Source organism: Bactrocera tryoni, unplaced genomic scaffold (genome assembly GCF_016617805.1).
Source record: "Bactrocera tryoni isolate S06 unplaced genomic scaffold, CSIRO_BtryS06_freeze2 scaffold_11, whole genome shotgun sequence".
NCBI lineage: Eukaryota > Metazoa > Arthropoda > Insecta > Diptera > Tephritidae > Bactrocera > Bactrocera tryoni.
The window spans coordinates 2,889,627-2,909,313 of record NW_024395824.1 but is presented as its reverse complement, the minus strand read 5'-3'; positions in this window follow the sequence as shown (position 1 = coordinate 2,909,313).

Sequence of the window (19,687 nt, the reverse complement as noted above, 5' to 3'; positions counted from 1 at the left end):
CGCCAAGTAAGTCGCCTATCCAGATGGACCCCTAGATAAAAAACATGACGGCTTTGTGGTATTTGTACGTTATTCAGTGTCTAAGGCGAACAGCTGCTCTTGTTTAGGGTAAACGTAATGTGATTACATTTTTGCTCGTTAACCTTTATTCTCCAGTTTGCGAGCCAGCTGGCCACTGCTTCAATGTGATTTTCTAGGAGCGCATTTGCATGAATTGGGCACTTGGAGCGGCTGATAATTGCAGTGTCATCGGCAAAAATAGACATAATCAAGCGGTCGTTTACTAGGATATCTGAAGTGTATAAAACATACAACACTGGGCCAAGAACACTGCCTTGCGGTACACCAGCTTAAATGGTTTGGGCTTCAGATATAGTGGTGTTACATCGAACTACAACATTTCGATCATAAAGGTAGGACTTAAACAGTTCGTGGATGTTTTGTGGGAGTAGCGTTTATATTTTATACATAAGATCATCTAACCATACTCGATCAAAAGCCTGCGCGACATCAAGAAATATTGCAGAGCAATATTCCCGTTTTTCAAAAGTTCTTCGAATTTCAGATGTGATCCTATGCACTTGCTCGATCATTCCATGCTTTTCCCTAAAGCCAAATTGGTGAGATGATATTATGTTGTGGGTTTGAAGATGTGGCTTAATGCAAAGCAAAAGATCTCTTTCAAATAATTTTGACATGCACGATAGCAAGCTCATGGGCCTAAAGGAGGATGGCCGCGTTTTGTCCTTTCCAGGCCTGGGTATCATCACTATAGTTGACTTTTTCCATTGTTGAGAAAAGTGTGCTTGCGTTGGGATTGCATTGAAAAACATTCAGATGCAGATTATAGCAAAGTTTAGTAGCTCAATAATCATTTTCGGAGTAATTAAATCGTGCCCAAAAGCTTTCCTTGGCTTCAATTTGTACATAATTATTTTTGATATCTCTTCAGGTACGAATTTCACTGGCTCAGATTCCACCAAAGAGGGTACGGTTGGCACTGTAAAGCCATTAGTTTCTGGGTTTGGCTGGAAGACATTTTTTAGATGAGCAGCGAAGGTTGCTGATTTTTCTGCATCACCCCGAGCCCATTTGCCATTATTATCACGTATTGGCATTTCACACTCTATTGGCGCACTTAGAGTTTGATGTGCAACGGGTGCTTTGTACTAGTCGGTTACATCTTTCGAATATACTGGTACTGTGCACGCTGTTCCTCAATTCTGAGGGCTCTCGTCAGTGCATGTCTGGCCGCTTTCGAGGCTGGTGATCTATGAACCTTTCACTCCCTTCGTAGGCGTCGTTTTTGTAATACGAGTATTTAAATTTCCCTATTAGTTAGGTTAAGCCTTTTGTTTTCCATATAACCTTTTTGAGGAGTTGAAATTTTGGCGGCTGTTTTGATGGTTGATTCGATTGCTGCGATGGTGTTTTCAATACCGGCCAGTGTATCTAAATTTGGTTCGAGTTCTACTTATATGTGCTGATATATTTTTTATACTTTAATCAGTTTGTAGCTTTTGACGTGAGCATATAGGGTAACTCTTTATAATGTGACTGACGCCGCAAAGTGAAGAGAACTGGGAGTGGTCTGAGGAGAGATCTACTCTTGTTTCTGCACTAATAAGGCTGTGAGGAATTTTTTTAGTGATTGCGAAGTCAATTATATCCGGCAGCTTTTTCGGGTCTGCCGGCCAATATGTAGGCTTTCCAGGAGACACGTAATCAAGTTAATCAAGTTTGTTTCTTTTACATATAAGGGCGTTATATAATTGCTTGCCTTTAGGGTTACAAAACCGGGAACGCCGGTGAGGGTGTTTCGCATTATAATCACCCGCAGCAGGAAAGCGGAATACCATTTGCATTCCATAAAACAAACGAGCTCATTATTTTGAAGTTTGGTTAGCAAGCAGTTGCAGCAGTGTGTTTTGTTTTCGCATGAGTTCTTGCATTGTGTTCTGCATGAACGTTATGAAGTTCATCATGCTCTGTTGCATTGACGCGATCATTGCTTCGATATTCGTTTGACTACCGGATTGAACGTGGGGCTGCTGTTCTTGTGACTCAATAAGACTCACTGTTACTGTAGTTGTGAATTTTCCTAGGCCTGATTTTAAGACATTTGCAAACGATACGCCCTTGATTATTTTTGATGAAGCTATCAGTGGATTCATATTGGAGGATACAACGTACGGTATATTATGGTTGCGTTCGGAGACTATACGTTGGTTGATCAGATTCTTTAGCTCCTTATAGACTGGACAACCTCTGTAGTTTGCTGAGTGGTTTCCACCGCACACTTTTTCCACACTTTTTTTCATTTGGATCTTTTTTGTTTGATGAGCAAGTAGCAGAGTCATGCAACTCTCCACAAGCTACACACACTGCGCGAAGTGTGCAATAAGACCTGGTGTGACCATACTCTTGGCAATTGGTGCATTGTACAGGGCCATTTCTTTTATGTGGTATAGAGTTTTATAAAAGGGATGCACATAATTTTTTCCCAGTTGTTGGTTTCCGGTTCAAGAACATTGAACATAGGCTGTGGGACTTTGTTTTTATTAAAAATATTTGCAGCATTTTTTGGGATAAAGCCGTGATCTTTAAGTGCTTCGAAAATTTCCATGGCTTCAACACTTGGCTCAATACATTTAATAACTACATACTTGCACGTCTCTCGCATTTTTAAGTTGCTAAGTGTAGAATTTAATTTTTTCCCATTTAGGTATTTTGACAAAATACGAAAGTTCTGTTCGAAGTATATTTTTGCACTTTCATTTCTCGAATGTTTCCCTTCGACAGCGGAACTGTATGAAAGTTGTTTTTGCCGATAAGCTGAGTAAATATTTTAACGAGAGCGCCAGAGTTTTCCTCTCTTAGGTATATTGGCGGTGGTTTGGTGTTAGTGACTTTCTTAACACTTTCAGAAGTTTTGTTACTCTCACCGTCTCACCGTTAAAGAGCGTAATCGAACATTGTCACATAAAACCGCAAATCGATTTATGCTTAATGGCTCAGTTGCATTTCCTTGGTTCATTTTTATACTCTCGCAACAAAGTTGCTAAGATGAGTATTATAGTTTTGTTCACATAATGGTTGTTTGTAAGTCCTAAAACTATTATATTGGGTTATATATACCAAAGTGATCAGGGGGACGAGTAAAGTTGAAATCCGGATGTCTGTCTGTCCGTCCGTTCGTGTGTCCATCCGCCCATGCAAGCTGTAACTTGAGTAAAAACTGAGATATAATGATGAAACTTGGTACACGTATTTCTTGGCTCCATAAGAAGGTTAAGTTCGAAGATGGGCAAAATCTACCCACTGCCACGCCCACAAAATGGTGAAAACCAAAAACATATAAAGTGTCATAACTAAGCCATAAATAAAGATATTAAAGTAAAATTTGGCACAAAGGATCGCATTAGAGAGGGCATATTTGGACGTAAGTTTTTTGGAAAAGTGGGCGTGGCCCCGCCCTCTACTAAGTTTTTTGAACATATCTCAGAAACTATTATAGCTATGTTAACCAAACTCTATAGAGTCATTTCCCTCAGGCATTTCCATATGCAGTTTAAAAACGGAAGAAATCGGATAATAAACACGCCCACCTCCCTTACAAAGGTTATGTTGAAAATCACTAAAAGTGCGTTAACCGACTAACAAAAAACGTCAGAAACACTAAATTTTACGGAAGAAATGGCAGAAAGAAGCTGCACCCAGGCTTTTTTTAAAAATTGAAAATGGGCGTGGCCTCGCCCACTTATGGACTAAAAACCATATTTTAGGAACTACTTGACCGATTTCAATGAAATTCGGTATATAATATTTCCTTAACACCTTGATGACACGTACAAAATATGGGTGAAATCGGTTCACAACCACGCCTTCTTCCAATATAACGCTATTTTGAATTCCATCTGATGCCTTCTCTGTATAATATGTATATACATTAAGAAATGAAAATACAATTCAATACTCAAAGTACACAAATTGATCTAATCTAATTAATTTTACAGCAAAATAAAGAAAATATGTTAATGACGGATAATGAAATCTCGCTTATCACTTTATGATGCGAGAGTATAAAATGTTCGGTGACACCCGAACTTAGCCCTTCCTTACTTGTTTGCTTAACGTTTGTTGAATTTTGCGGACTACGCTTACGCTTGATGGTAATGTACCGGTCCATCACGGTCTCTATAGCCAGGTGTTTGGGTTTTCTTATCTTGTGCTTTGCTTTTGTTGCCGGAGTCAGAGCATGCACCGACCTCAACATGTACAACATCAGCCATAACGAGCTCTGCCGTTGGAATCGTTGACATTGAACAACATCGGACTTTTAAATTTGCAGGGGGTTGAAGGGTGGGCGATGAATTTGTCTTTACGTTTTCACTGTCAATCTGAAACCTAACTGAAAAGTGTGCATTGTTGCGCTGAACGGAGAGCTGCTGTGCATCTTGTCCGCGTTGTCTCTGGGCACGGATATCGCTTTGCCTCATAATTTTATCATTTAGTATTTTTTTTCATTTGTTATGTTTTTTTTATTTTTTATTTGTTAGGTTTTTTTTTATTTATTTATTTTTATTTTTATTTTTATTTTATGCACGTTATGCACGTGTTCCTTTATGTTTGGCGCTTACAAGTTACGTTAAGTAATAGAAACTGCCTTATCAACCGCTTTACCGACTGTAAGTGCAGATAATGTAATGTTCCTGATCACCTACAACTCTGCGTAGGCAGATGGTTTTCCGTGTGACAGAAACAGGTGCTAATGCAGATAATTTGGAGTAAATTGATCTACGCGAGGTGTTAACGAAGCTTAGGGTTTCCAGCGAATCTGGCTGCGAACCTCCACAGCCTGGAATGCACGTAAGTTAACACAAATTAAGGAGCACACTCGACTGCACAAAGAATAAAATATATTATCCAAAGTTATTGCAATTAATTCAAATTGTAATTAATTAATGTGAAATATGACAAGAAGTAAAATACGATAAAAATCCTATTAAACCAAACTTGAAACTTTCGGAGACTCCTTCAAAAATTAATGATATTATACATATACAAGTAGATACGTATGTAATGAAAGGCCATCATTTTTGACAGTCGTAGATAAAATTTCTAAGTTCGGTGCAGCTTACTCCTTAAATGATAGAAACCATATAACCATTATCGAACAACTAGAACAGTGGTTCCCAAACTTATTTTTTGTACTGCCCACTTTGAGAATAAATATTTTTTTAGCGCCCCCATTTTTTCACCTATTTAAAAACCACTATAACTTCAAATAAAATTAATTAATTATTGTGACCTATATAGGTATATTAACGGAGAATTCTAAACGAAACTTTTACTATAACCCGCAACTTGAAATATGAGCGCAGTAGGTAACATACAACGGCGCTTAGGTCTCAAGTTAACTCTTACGGGCTCCACCTGCCAATAAGAATGATTATTGAAACGCAACTTTATAGTATTAAAACAGAATCTTTTATTAAATAGAAAAACTAAAACAAGTAAGGAAGGGCTAAGTTCGGGTGTCATTGAACATTTTATACTCTCGCATGATAAAGTGATAATCGAGATTTCATTATACGTCATTTACATATTTTTCAAATACCGTATTTGTGTAAAGTTTTATTCCGCTATCATCATTGGTTCTTAATGTATATACTCGTATTATACAGAAAAGGCATCAGATGGAATTCAAAATAGCGTTATATGGAAAGAAGGCGTTGTTGTGAACCGATTTCCCCCATATTTCGCATGTGTCATCAGGGTGTTAAGAAAATATTATATACCGAATTTCATTGAAATCGGTCTAGTAGTTCCCGAGATATGGTTTTTGATCCATAAGTGGGCGAGGCCACGCCCATTTTCAATTTAAAAAAAAGCCTGGGTGCAGCTTCCTTCTGCAATTTCTTCCGTAAAATTTAGTGTTTCTGACGTTTTTTGTTAGTCGGTTAACGCTCTTTTAGTGATTTTCAACATAACCTTTGTATGGGAGGTGGGCGTGGTTATTATCCGATTTCTTCCGTTTTTAAACTTCATATGGAAATGCCTAAAGAAAACGACTCTGTAGAGTTTGGTTGACTAGCTATAGTAGTTTCCGAGATATGTACAAAAAACTTACTAGGGGGCGGGACCACGCCCACTTTTCCAAAAAAATTGCGGCCAAATATGCCCCTCCCTAATGCGATTCTTTGTGCCAAATTTCACTTTAATATCTTTATTCATGGCTTAGTTATGACACTTTACAGGTTTTCGGTTTCCGCCATTTTGTGGGCGTGGCAGTTGGCCGATTTTGCCCATCTTCGAACTTCTTATGGAGCCAAGGAATACGTGTACCAAGTTTCATCATGATATCTCAATTTTTACTCAAGTTACAGCTTGCACGGACGGACGGACAGACGGACGGACAGACGGACGGACAGACGGACGGACGGACGGACGGACGGACAGACAGACATCCGGATTTCGACTCTACTCGTCACCCTGATCACTTTGGTATATATAACCCTATGTCTGACTCTTTTAGTTTTAGGACTTACAAACAACCGTTATGTGAACAAAACTATAATACTCTCCTTAGCAACTTTGTTGCGAGAGTATAAAAATAAATATTACATTGTTTATATAGGAATGCTTAAGCAGCACCCACCGACAGGAATAAAACAAACATGCATTAACTCGTTTATCTCATTCGACGCTCAATCGTACAGAAAAAGTCCGAAAAAGTATTTAATGCACCAGCCGATTGATACGGGAAAGCACAATTTGAGTTATTTTACAAAAACTTGTTAAAACATGATAGATATCTACGAGTACTAATAACTATTAAAATGCGAAAGTGTGTCTGTTGCCTTTTTATTTGCTTGTTTGTGTCTACTTTCATTATGAAACGGAGCGACCGATTGACATGATTTTCATTTTTTCTATGTTCAATAAAATAGGACAGATATGTATGTATATGAACTACGCAGAGAGAAATATAGAACCGAGTTTGAGCAATCTGTTAATTCATATTAGTTGATGTTCACAAGTTGTTGTTGAGAGTCGAGAGCTCATGCAGTCGTTGTCGAAGAGGCCTCCTAGCTGAATAAAATTACAAATCACCCCCCAGGCCTCTACACAACGTCCCCATTTTCTTTCTGGGTCTCTAACCGCCCCCCTTGACACCTGCAGCGCTCCCAAGGGGGCGTTATCGCCCACTTTGGGAAAGACTGAACTAGAAGATCACTTCACTAAAATATGGAAACCCCGAAAAATTATTGCCGATAATGATTTTAAGGCAGTAAGAATAAAAGATTTCCTATATAATGAAAATGCTGAAATCCATCTAACGAAACCCAATAGCCATACAGGTAATGCGAATGTAGAAAGATTCCATAATACTTTAGCAGAAAAATTTAGAATCTTATATGTTATATAATATAATATATAACATTATATAAAGAGGTTATCAAAAAAATAATTAATACAAGCATAAATTAGAAATTATAATGAAAGATTTTACTCAACAATAAAATGTAAGGTATAACATAATGAAGTAGATTTGAAAATAATAAAAAACAATTTAATAGCAGCAAAGAATTTAATTGTAAATAAAATAAATAAAACAAAAATAAATTTATAAGGAAAAGAGAGAAGAAGGATTTATAAAAAATTATAAAACGGTTAGACATAAGGAACAACCTAGATATAAGAAAGAAAAGTTAGAAAATATTCATAAATTTGAGCAAATACAAACTAATAAAGTTTCAGCAAAGTATGGGATGTTTAACCCAAATATTCTATCCAATCATGTCATAATAAAATATAATATTGATTTTGATATTTTAAAATATTTACAATTAGGAACAGCAACTTTAATAATAATTATTTAATCTTATTTAATACTTGAAATTAAAATACCAAAAACGTTTATACAAGTACAAATAAGAAAAATTGTTCCAATTCCAAAATTGAAACCAAAAAGAAATTGAGGCAAAAATAGAAGACATTTTTACATATGAAAATAAAACGATGTTATTTGAAGAAAATAAACATATTAAGCAATTAAAACTTAGTTCGCATTGTATAATAAAAAATAATTGTAATTTAATTTGGAGGATGGAGTCATGTGTAGAAGTTCACGCAAGTGAGGAAGGTTCTCTGATCGCCATTCACTTGGGAGTGGCCAGAAACGATTCTTTTACACATGGCTCAAGCAGCTCACTAATTCCGGCCTTTGACCAAGTATCCTCTGGGTAGCCTAAAAACATCCGTTTGAAGGCGAGCTAAAGTGAAAAGGCGAAACATACCCTGAATAGGGTTGTGCGCTGGGTTTGGGACCAGCCACGTAAAATAATTTTTAATTGATATCATCGGCCTCAACACCCGCTCCGTTAGTTCTGCTTTCTCCAAGCTGGACAAGGAAGCAAACGAAATGGATCTGGCAGTGAACGAGGGCAAGACGAAATATCTCCTGTCATCAAACACACAGTCGTCGCGCTCGCGACTTGGCACTCACGTCACTGTTGTAAGTCATAACTTTGAAGTTGTAGATAATTTCGTCTATGTTGGAACCAGTACCAACACCACCAACAATGTCAGCCTGGAAATCCAACGCAGAATAACTCTTGCCAACAGGTGTTACTCCGGACTGAGTAGGCAATTGAGAAGCAAAGTCCTCTCTCGACAAACAAAAACCAAACTCTATAAGACACTCATAATTCCCGTCCTGGTATATGGTGCAGAGTCTTGGACGATGTCAACAACGGATTAGTCGACGTTGCGAGTTTTCGAGAGAAAAGTTCTGCGAAAGATTTATGGTCCTTTGCGCGTTAGCCACGGCGAATACCGCATTCGATGGAACGATGAGCTGTACGAGATATACGACGACATCGACATACATAGTTCAGCGAATTAAAAGACAGCGGCTACGCTGGCTAGGTCATGTTGTCCTTATGGACGAAAACACTTCAGTTTTGAAAGTATTCGACGCAGTACCCACCGGGGGAAGCAGAGGAAGAGGAAGACCTCCACTCCGTTGGAAGGACCAAGTGGAGAAGGACCTGGCTTCGCTTGAAATATCCAATTGGCGCCACGTAGTGAAAAGAAGAAACGACTGACGCGCTGTTGTTAACTCAGCTATAATAGCGTAAGCGGTGTCTACACCAATTAAGAAGAAGAAGAATTTAATAACAAGAAAGGAATTAGAAATTTTTCAATAGATGAGAAATCTATTATTACTTGTAATAACAATCAAACTATTTTAAGCGGAAATTTTGTAATACAATTCATATATGTTCAATAAAAATCAATAATTACTATTTTTCTAATTTAATTGAAACAGTTGAACGAAATATTATGAACATAAAATTTGAAGATTTTAATAATTTTAAAGAAAAGTTAACATTCGATCAAATAAATGAAAAATATACAATAAATTTTAAAAATATTTCTCAGTTAAAATTTCACAATAAAGCAAGAAACATCATTTTTATATTTATATTAGTAATGTTAGCATTTCCAATTTTAAGAATGAAACATAAATATGCTGCTGAATTTTTTAATGAAACTAATAGAAAAACCGGAAATCAATAAATTTGTAATATGAGACCATTTCCATTGCTATTGCAAAAATCAATGTAAATAATACAAAACAAATTCGCTTTTCAATTTGTTGTTTGAGCTGAGCGCAGGCCACCAAGGAGCACAGCTTGGCGAACTGCTGACTTCCTAAGTTCTTAGGTTAGCTGCGAATACCCAATATGCAGTCCTTGACCAAGAGCGATAGGAGAGGAGAGTTCAGCTTAAAAGACCTGAAGTATCCTACGAATCTCCGGTAACGAGGTGAATAGATGCCGCCTCAAAAAAAGCATCCACAACCCCATAGATGGCTGCCTCGAGGGATCACCTACCCATGCGAGGAAGGCAACATAGCGACGAGGGACGCTACAACGGAAATCGTAAGAAAAAGAAATCCCCAACTGTAAATGCTCGGCCGGGGCAAAAGACGGCAGATAGAAATCTGCCTGAGAAACGCAGACTAGTTGTAAATAACAAATACAGCCTCCGACAAAAGAGCACAGCACAGATATCAAAGAAAGAAATTACACAACGAAGTAGGACCACGATTTTGACACACGAATTGGAAACGTTGAACTTGGGTTGACGGTTGTGGCATTCCGTTACCTCAGTATGCAAGATTGACATCTTGCAGAAATGGTTTTCAGGGTAATGTCACAGGCGCCTCCGCCCCGTTAAAACGTCGCCATAAGGTTGGCGATACAGGCTCAATCCTGACTAGTGATATGGTCCTGGCTCTGAACACGAATTCCCATAAGATTTCGTGTCAACCCCCATGTAGCTTCCCTGCAATGCACTATGGGCCAGCGCACCATTATTTTTGGCATAAAATCAGAGAAAAGTCCTAGATCGCTAAAACTTCGCTCAAATGCTTTTCATATACATATGAATAGCTTTCATAGACTTTTGTAAAAATGAAGGTAGTCGGAGTACTGCCACTCCTACCCCTCGTAGATATAAAACATTAAAAATTCTGTAATATGCAAACGTTTCAATAGTTTATAAAAATGAATTTATTTTATGCAAAAATGGAGAGTATATAGTATGTTTTTAAATGTTTACGTTTATCAGTGAGTGCATTTCGGGCAAACACAACCGGTTTTCCCGACAGCTACAAATTTGTCTAAGGAAGAATATTAATAACAGGCATGTGAGATAATTTTTTAAATGCATTACAATATAACCACACATATATCCTGTTCAATATCAACTTCTTACTCAAAAGAATATTCAGAGAGCATCTCTATATCGTCGTCCGAACTACAATTTTCATCATCATCTTCATGACGGGACGTAGAAGCCACGTCTAAATTGTCTGGAACAGCAGGCAACTCTAAAAGTTCAGTAACTTCATGTGGGATTCGTCGGATTAATTTATTTTTAGTACGATTATTTAAGCAGATACTCGATAACAAAGGGTCAGAAGAATCCATAGCTCTATTAAACACATACACAGCAATACGATCTTTTTTGTAAAACTTATTTCTTGCTTCTGATGCATTTTCGCCTAGGCAGCCAACTGGTACTAAAGACGCCTCCATTATTTGTGCCGAATGAACTAAAATTGTGGACTGTTGCCGACATTGGGGACCAATCGTACTTATTGAAATATAAGTTTGCAGCATTCATACAGAAATCATTGAACTTTTTTAAAGTTAATGCGAAATTCGCGCGAAATCGACACCAGTATTATATGAAAAATGTCTCAATAGATCAATGTCAACATTAGTAATTGATGCAATAGTTCTAAGTTAGCGAACACTCTTTCAGCCGTATTCCCGTCGTTTATTGAGCCACATCCATTTGACTTCAGGTTTGTCATATGCAATCCCATTTTCTCCCAAAAATTTTTCTTAATTTCCTGTTTTCTTTGCTTAATGGTATTTTTGTTCCTTACTTTACTTGCCACTTTTTACTAAATTTCTCCTGATTCTATACGAAAGATGTAATACAAATTCCAGAAATCGTATCCAAGCATGTAATGGACTGACGCCGTACTTTAAAAGTGCTTGGTTTTGGTTCAAAAACAGGAGATTTTAGATCTCTTATAGACATAAATTGTTTCGGACTTGCACCACAAATAGGACAAGATTGAGTAGAATTTGTTCCGGTTAATATGTTCAAAACCTTGCCATCTATCAATGTCATATTTGTATCATATCTAATGATAATTTCCGTACCATCCTCCAAATCCCATTTTAACGGCGCTAAACTAGATATTTGCAGATCTAATTTATTTTTTTCAGCTCAAATATGTTCTTTAGTTTCTTTAACGTACTCAATTTTAATTGGTCTACAAAACCGCATGGATTGAGGGGTGCGGTTAAGCCAAATGATCTGATTCGAAAATGATATTAATTTAATAGGTATAATTGAGGTTACAAAGAGGGACTGATCAAAGGACTCAGGCGTGTTTTCGTTGAACATCTGTTTGAACATACTCTGTCCTGTTGAACCATCGAAACCGTAGCTAAATATCAATGTAGCTTCATTTATATCTGAGAGTTGTTCAATAACTTTTCTTTGTAGCAATAAAATTTTTTTGGCAGTGTGGTCTACCAGTTTTTGTAAAGCAACTTCTACGTAAGTTTCACAATTCGTTATCCCCTCTGGCCGGCAGTGAAGCTTGCATTCAATTAACTTATTGTACTCAGGGTATATCAGTCGCAATTACGAGCTTTGTTTAGTAATCTGCATGTTTACGTACTGTTGCTTGCTCAAGTTATTCTCTAATAAAAACACTAACAGCTTCTTCTGCAGATAACGCAATTAGGACTTTTCGTTGCTAGAAACGTTGAAGCGCGGCGCGAAAAAAATAACCATGGCAAGAAAATTTATTTTTAGTACGATTATTTAAGCAGATACTCGATAACAAAGGGTCAGAAGAATCCATAGCTCTATTAAACACATACACAGCAATACGATCTTTTTTGTAAAACTTATTTCTTGCTTCTGATGCATTTTCGCCTAGGCAGCCAACTGGTACTAAAGACGCCTCCATTATTTGTGCCGAATGAACTAAAATCTTGTGGACTGTTGCCGACATTGGGGACCAATCGTACTTATTGAAATATAAGTCGGCAGCATCTATACAGAAATCATTGAACTTTTTAAAATTAATGCGAAATTCGCACGAAATCGACACCAGTATTATATGAAAATGTCTCAATAGATCAATGTCAACATTAGTAATTGATGCAAATAGTTCTAAGTTAGCGAACACTCTTCTAGCCGTATTCCCGTCGTTTATTGAGCCACATCCATTTGACTTAGGTTTGTCAGTATGCAATCCCATTTTCTCCCAAAAATTTTTCTGAATTTCCTGTTTTCTTTGCTTAATGGTATTTTTGTCTTCCGGATTCCTTACTTGCCACTTTTTTATACCGATTCTATACGAAAGATGTAATACAAATTCCAGAAATCGTATCCAAGCATGTAATGGACTGACGCCGTACTTTAAAGTGCTTGGTTTTGGTTCAAAAACAGGAGATTTTAGATCTCTTATAGACATAAATTGTTTCGGACTTGCACCACAAATAGGACAAGATTGAGTAGAATTAGCTCCGGTTAATATGTTCAAAACCTTGCCATCTATCAATGTCATATTTAAATCATATCTAATGATAATTTCCGTACCATCATCCAAATCCCATTTCAACGGCGCTAAACTAGATATTTGCAGATCTAATTTATTTTTTTCAGCTAAAATATGTTCTTTAGTTTCTTTAACGTACTCAATTTTAATTGGTCTGCAAAACCGTATGGATTGAGGGGTGCGGTTAAGCCAAATGATCTGATTTGAAAATGATATTAATTTAAGAGGTATTATTGAGGTTACAAAGAGGGACTGATCAAAGGACTCAGGCGTGTTTTTGTTAAACATCAGTTTGAACATACTCTGTCCTGTTGAACCATCGAAACCGTAGCTAAATATCAATGTAGCTTCATTTATATCTGAGAGTTGTTCAATAAATTCTTTTTGTAGCAATAAAATTCTTTTGGCAGTGTGGTCTACCAGTTTTTGTAAAGGAACTTCTACGTAAGTTTCACAATTCGTTATCCCCTCTGGCCGGCAGTGAAGCTTGCATTCAATTAACTTATTGTACTCAGGGTATACGTCGCAATTACGAGCTTTGTTTAGTAATCGCATGTTTACGTACTGTTGCTTGCTCAAGTTATTCTCTAATAAAAACACTAAAGCTTCTTCTGCAGATAACGCAATTGGACTTTTCGTTGTAGAAACGTTGAAGCGCGGCGCGAAAAAAATAACCATGGCAAGAAAAGATTGTGCAAATGCAGAGAATTGTAACTAAAATAAAATAATTAAAATAAAGCTTTATTTACAACAAATATTAAAAAAATTAATATGCATAAACGTTATAGTGAAGTGCTAGTACGTGAAAAATGCATAATATAAGTGAAAAAGTTACTCACAATATACAAATTATCAATGTAAAATTTGTCAATTTTTCAACTTTAAATGCAAATATCTTTAAAACTATAAGTCAGCGGCAACTATATATATACATATATATTGTCGTGATCTGGAGAACGTCACCTTTCCACTGATACCCCCATTTTATCCCCGAAATCCGGGGATGCTATTCTAAATTTTACCCTTCCATTTTATATAAAATACCTTGATAACTATTTTCCATTTTTAGAAAGAAAAAAAATGTTCACCCTTCACTATTAGAATCACTTGCGTTTTGAGTTATTATTCTTCATACGAATCACGAAAAACCATATGATTGAAAAGTCATCTTTGAACGTACGGTAAATGAATAGGATTGCCATCTCTCCATATAATTTTTTTTTTTTAAGATAAGCAGAGAACGTCTATCATAGAGAAGGTTCACGGCGCGGAGATCGTAAAAATATTTTTGGCTAACTCGGTCGAGATGGTCCAGTTTCACCACAGCCAGCTCTGCAGCAGAAATTTTAACATTTTGCTTGAACAGAGCAGCGCGTGGAATAAAAATTATGCATACTTACGCTTTATATACATAAAAATGTGATACATATGTAGACATGAGTGTACATATTTACATTCATATATGGCAAGACCACGAAGTTAAGTACATTGTGTTGTTGGTAGAAAACCGAGCTGTGCCGAAAGAATAAGCGAACGATCGCTGATTGTCACCGCTTCCCTTGCCGCTCTAACAGCTTTACCAATAAACTTGCGTAAATATGTATGAAGATGTATGAGCGTGCTTACATATCGATGCAGATTTTTGCGAGTCACCGAAAAATATTTTAGACAAATATTATAAATCGACAACAGCTATGTTGCCGCTTTTCTCACTTCTTTCTGTGAAGAAGCATCAGAAAGTTGTTCAATTTATGATTTTTAGCGTTTGCCATCGTCGCGAAAAGACACTTGTCGGCAAACGCATGCTCGGGGAGATGTGAAGGTGGTCGCTTTTATGAATGGAGCGAGTTTGCTTGTTGAAAGTGCGCTTGCGTTCATGAATGAAATTGTTCTTGCTGTAAGATTTACTACATTTGGCTGCCATATTGACTTGTGACGCCGCTGATGCTATTTCAGACATTTGTTGTTTTTGTAGAACAATATTTGTAATTTTTGCGGATGACATATCTACATGTGAACACAAATAAATATGTATGTTGTGTATGCATTATTTGTGTGGGAATGTCATACGCACATAAGTATTTACATGTGTACGCAGATAAATATGTCTGATGCCATTTCAAACGATTGTTTTTGTAAAGCAATGTTTGTAGTTTTTGGGGGTGACATATTTGCATGCGTATGCATACATATGTATACAAGTATGTAGGTTTGTTTATGCGTTATTTGTGTACCAATGTCATACGCACATATTTATGTATGTACAGATGAGCAGGTCGCACATGTTATTATTGATAAGTGATAATATGATTTGAATTCGCGAAAGCGAACATATGGTCATGATACATGTGAATATATGTACATAGTATGTATGTATGTATGTAAGTTTTGAATGATAAAATAAACGATTAATGTTCATTTATCACTATTGTAATATATTTCAATTTTTAAATAATATTATGATAATTTGTTATATAAATATGTAAGTATGAATATATCAGTTAACAAAATAAATATTTTGTTAAACAGTGTACCGTACCATGCAAGCTTAAGAATGCTCAAGAATGCAGGTACACAATTTGGCAAACGCATCACGCCACTTTACCGCTACCCACTAAAAGAGCGCCAAGCTAATATTACGGATTTTAATGACGCTACTAGCACGCTACTAACAATATGCGTCGCTGCCGACGTCTCACTCTGCCGGCGCTTAGGATATTAAGTTGGTCACTTTTAATTTGGCTTTCCTCTAAGTTGGTTGGACATCGCTCCAGCAACTTAGAAATAAACATTAAACAAGTTTATTTTTTGTACAGTTGTAAAAAAACGTTTTAAATAACAAAATAAATAAAAAACTTAAAAAAAGTTAACTGGCGCCCAACGTGGGGCCCCACCATCAGGGGAACCCCTGATAAAAAAAAGTTAACTGGCGCCCAACTTTTTGGAGCTCTACACATAAAGCCTGAAAGGAGCTTGCGGTGGAATTGTTTCAATCAACTTAGCCGAATTAATCGTCCATCCGATCTCTTACCCATTCATGAGGAAGAGAAGCGTGCGAGAAAGTGGCCATCGGGGGAACCCTAGTAATGACGAAAAGGATTAAACGGGACACTTCTTCCAGTCATGCACGTTTGTAAGATGTTAGTTTTAAGAATTATAATTATTTTGATCTTAAATTATATAATTCAATTAATTAAATAAGTGAAAAGTGTTAAAAAAAAATATTATCTTTTATCAATAAAGAAAAATTTTAATCAGTTGTTCATTTCACAAAAAAGTGTATTTAAAGGTGTATTCCTAGTTGAACACAAAAAATTAATATAATAAAAATGAAAAACGAGGTGAAATTCAGTTATCACTAAAAATTCAAAAAAACAAAAAAAAGAAGGAAAAAGAGGAAAAAAGTTCCTATTCCTATATACCGTCTTCTAAACAAAGAAAATATTATCTTTTAGCAAAATCGAAAAATTCGAATAAATTGTTCATTTCACAAAAAGTGTATTTAAAGGTGTATTCCTAGTTGAACACAAAAAATTAATATAATAAAAATGAAAAACGAGGTAAAACTCAGTTATCACTAAAAATTCAAAAAAACAAAAAAAAGAAGGAAAAAGAGAAAAAAAGTTCCTATTCCTATATACCGTCTTCTAAACAAAGAAAATATTATCTTTTAGCAAAATCGAAAAATTCGAATAAATTGTTCATTTCACAAAAAGTGTATTTAAAGGTGTATTCCTAGTTGAACACAAGAAATTAATATAATAAAAATGAAAAATGAGGTAAAAGTTAGTTATTACTAAAAATTCAAAAAAGGAAAAAAATTCCTATTCTATACCGTTTTCAAAAAAATTTAAATAAATAAAAAACAATATAGAAAATATAAATTTTATATATCATATATTTTAGAAATATGCATTCAAAAATTATTTAAAAAAAATGGTAAAATACGTCATGAGCCATAAATCATTATATAATGAAATGATCATTCGAATTTTCGAACTTAAAAAAAAAAAAATGAAACAAAACCTCTTTAAAAATTAAAATATAGAAAATATTGATAACTAAAATAAAAATTTAAAACATTGTTAAAAATTTAAAACTTAAAAATATTGAAAATTTAAATACAAAATTTAAAAAAAAATTATCAAAAATTAAACTAAAAATTGTAAAAGAAAAAATTACTACATATGCTTATGTTATTAACGGAGCCAAGGACAATATTATAACTTCATATAAATTAAAAAAGTAAGAAACACTTAGAGTAAAATCACTTGTAAAGATGAAAATGTATCGAAAACCTTTTTCTAATATGTATTTAAATACTTTAGGCAATGAATCATGTAAAATCTGTATGTACATAGTTAAGAAGTACACCGCTTAATTGCGCAAAGGCGAACAAACAGCACCTATCATCAGCCTAAGGAATCAAGCCAATCGTGAATATGATACCAGTGCCAAATACACTACATATGTTACTCAATAAAACATTTTATAAATAAAAGCTTATGGTACGAAAGAGGACTCTAGAGATCAGCTATGGTACCCCTTACATTGAAGTCTCTTAGTTGTCCAAATAAAACTCTACAATCACTGGCTGTCGAACGCGGACGTTCGAAATTAAGAAGGAGGAGTTAACAAAATAAATATTTTGTTAAACAGTGTACCGTACCATGCAAGCTTAAGAATGCTCAAGAATGCAGGTACACATTTTGGCAAACGCATCACGCCACTTTACCGCTACCCACTAAAAAGAGCGCCAAGCTAATATTACGGATTTTAATGACGCTACTAGCACGCTACTAACAATATGCGTCGCTGCCGACGTCTCACTCTGCCGGCGCTTAGGATATTAAGTTGGTGATAGCATAAGATTAGATTTAAGCTTCACTTTTAATTTGGCTTCCTCTAAGTTGGTTGGACATCGCTCCAGCAACTTAGAAATAAACATTAAACAAGTTTATTTTTTGTACAGTTGTAAAAAAACGTATTATTCAAAAAATAAATAAAAAACTTAAAATAAGTTAACTTATCTAAGACAAAAAATAATTAAAAAAAGGCTTTATTTTTACATTACCTACGAACATTGCTCTGAAAAAGTAATTTAATTTAAATGCATTCCATTGTAGATGTATTCATAAATATACATACGTACACAAAAAGAATTCATACGAATACACATGTTTGTATATAAACGTATAAAAATATAAGCAAAAGAGCGAGCATACATATGTACGTCTGTTAGAGCAATATACAGTTTTGAGCATAATTTTTATTCCACGCGCTGCTCTGTTCAAGCAAAATGTTAAAATTTCTGCTGCAGAGCTGGCTGTGGTGAAGCTGGACCATCTCGACCGAGTTAGCCAAAAATAAGTATTTTTACGATCTCCGCGCCGTGAACCTTCTCTATGATAGACGTTCTCTGAGATAAGTATAGTTAGGGTGACCACCTTTTAAAGATCTCATTTACGTACACAAAAATTTTTTTTCTTGCCTCTTTCTATAATGATAGTTAGATTACTATAAGTTTACATTATGTACAGTTTTTAATTAATGAAAAAACGGTGCTTGCAAATGCAATTTAATTTAATTTAATTTGATTTCAATTTATGGTCAAGTTATGGAGAAAGCAGTTTATTTTTCGATATCCAAACTCGTTTTTTGCATACAAATTTCAGCATACTTATTTTTGTTTTCGTCGATCTGATTGGCATTTTTGAATGCGTATTTTTCATTTGATGCAATTTCCTTCAACATTTCATGTTGCATTTTTAAAAATTCAAAAAATTCCTTACACGTCATTTTAATGTTGTATCGAACATATAAAAGATCTCGCAGTGTTTCGATTTTTATTTGTGATTTTTCATCGTTCCAAATCTGATTGATCAGAGAAAATACTCGTTCAACGGTGGCTGATGTGCCTGGCAAGGAGAGAATATACGATAAGATTCTGACCATGTGGTTGTATGGAACCTTCTTTTTGACGAAATGTTGAAAAATTTCAACACAGCGTTGATCGGTGGCAGTACCATTTTCTTCCCACGATTGGATTTTCCCTTCGGTTACGTATCTTTCCAAATACGTGAACTGATCGAATAAATCAGTATCGGATGATACGATGTACTTCGCGGTGGTTTTGATAAACTTCCATTGCGGTGGTTGATCAAGCGCACACCAGGCAAAAATCATATCATAATCGCCGAAGGGTATTAATGAAGGATACCCTAGAGCGAGAAAAATCTAGAAGAGCTTTCTCAGAAATCGAGTTAAACTCACGCATAGCACGCTTGAGAGGAGCATATAAATTATTTTTAGGCACTAGTGCGCTTTATTCAGGCTCGATCAGAACTAAACTCTAAAACATTCTTACTCTTAAGTCTAAGCCTAAGCCGTCCTCACTGCCGCTGCCGTCGTCGCTGCCGTCGTCGTTGTCGTTGCTATGTTTTGTCAGATGCAGTGTCAGCGAATCCCACGATTACGCCGACTTTCGTGTAGTGTAAGTCGTCGCTTGTTTGCGCTATA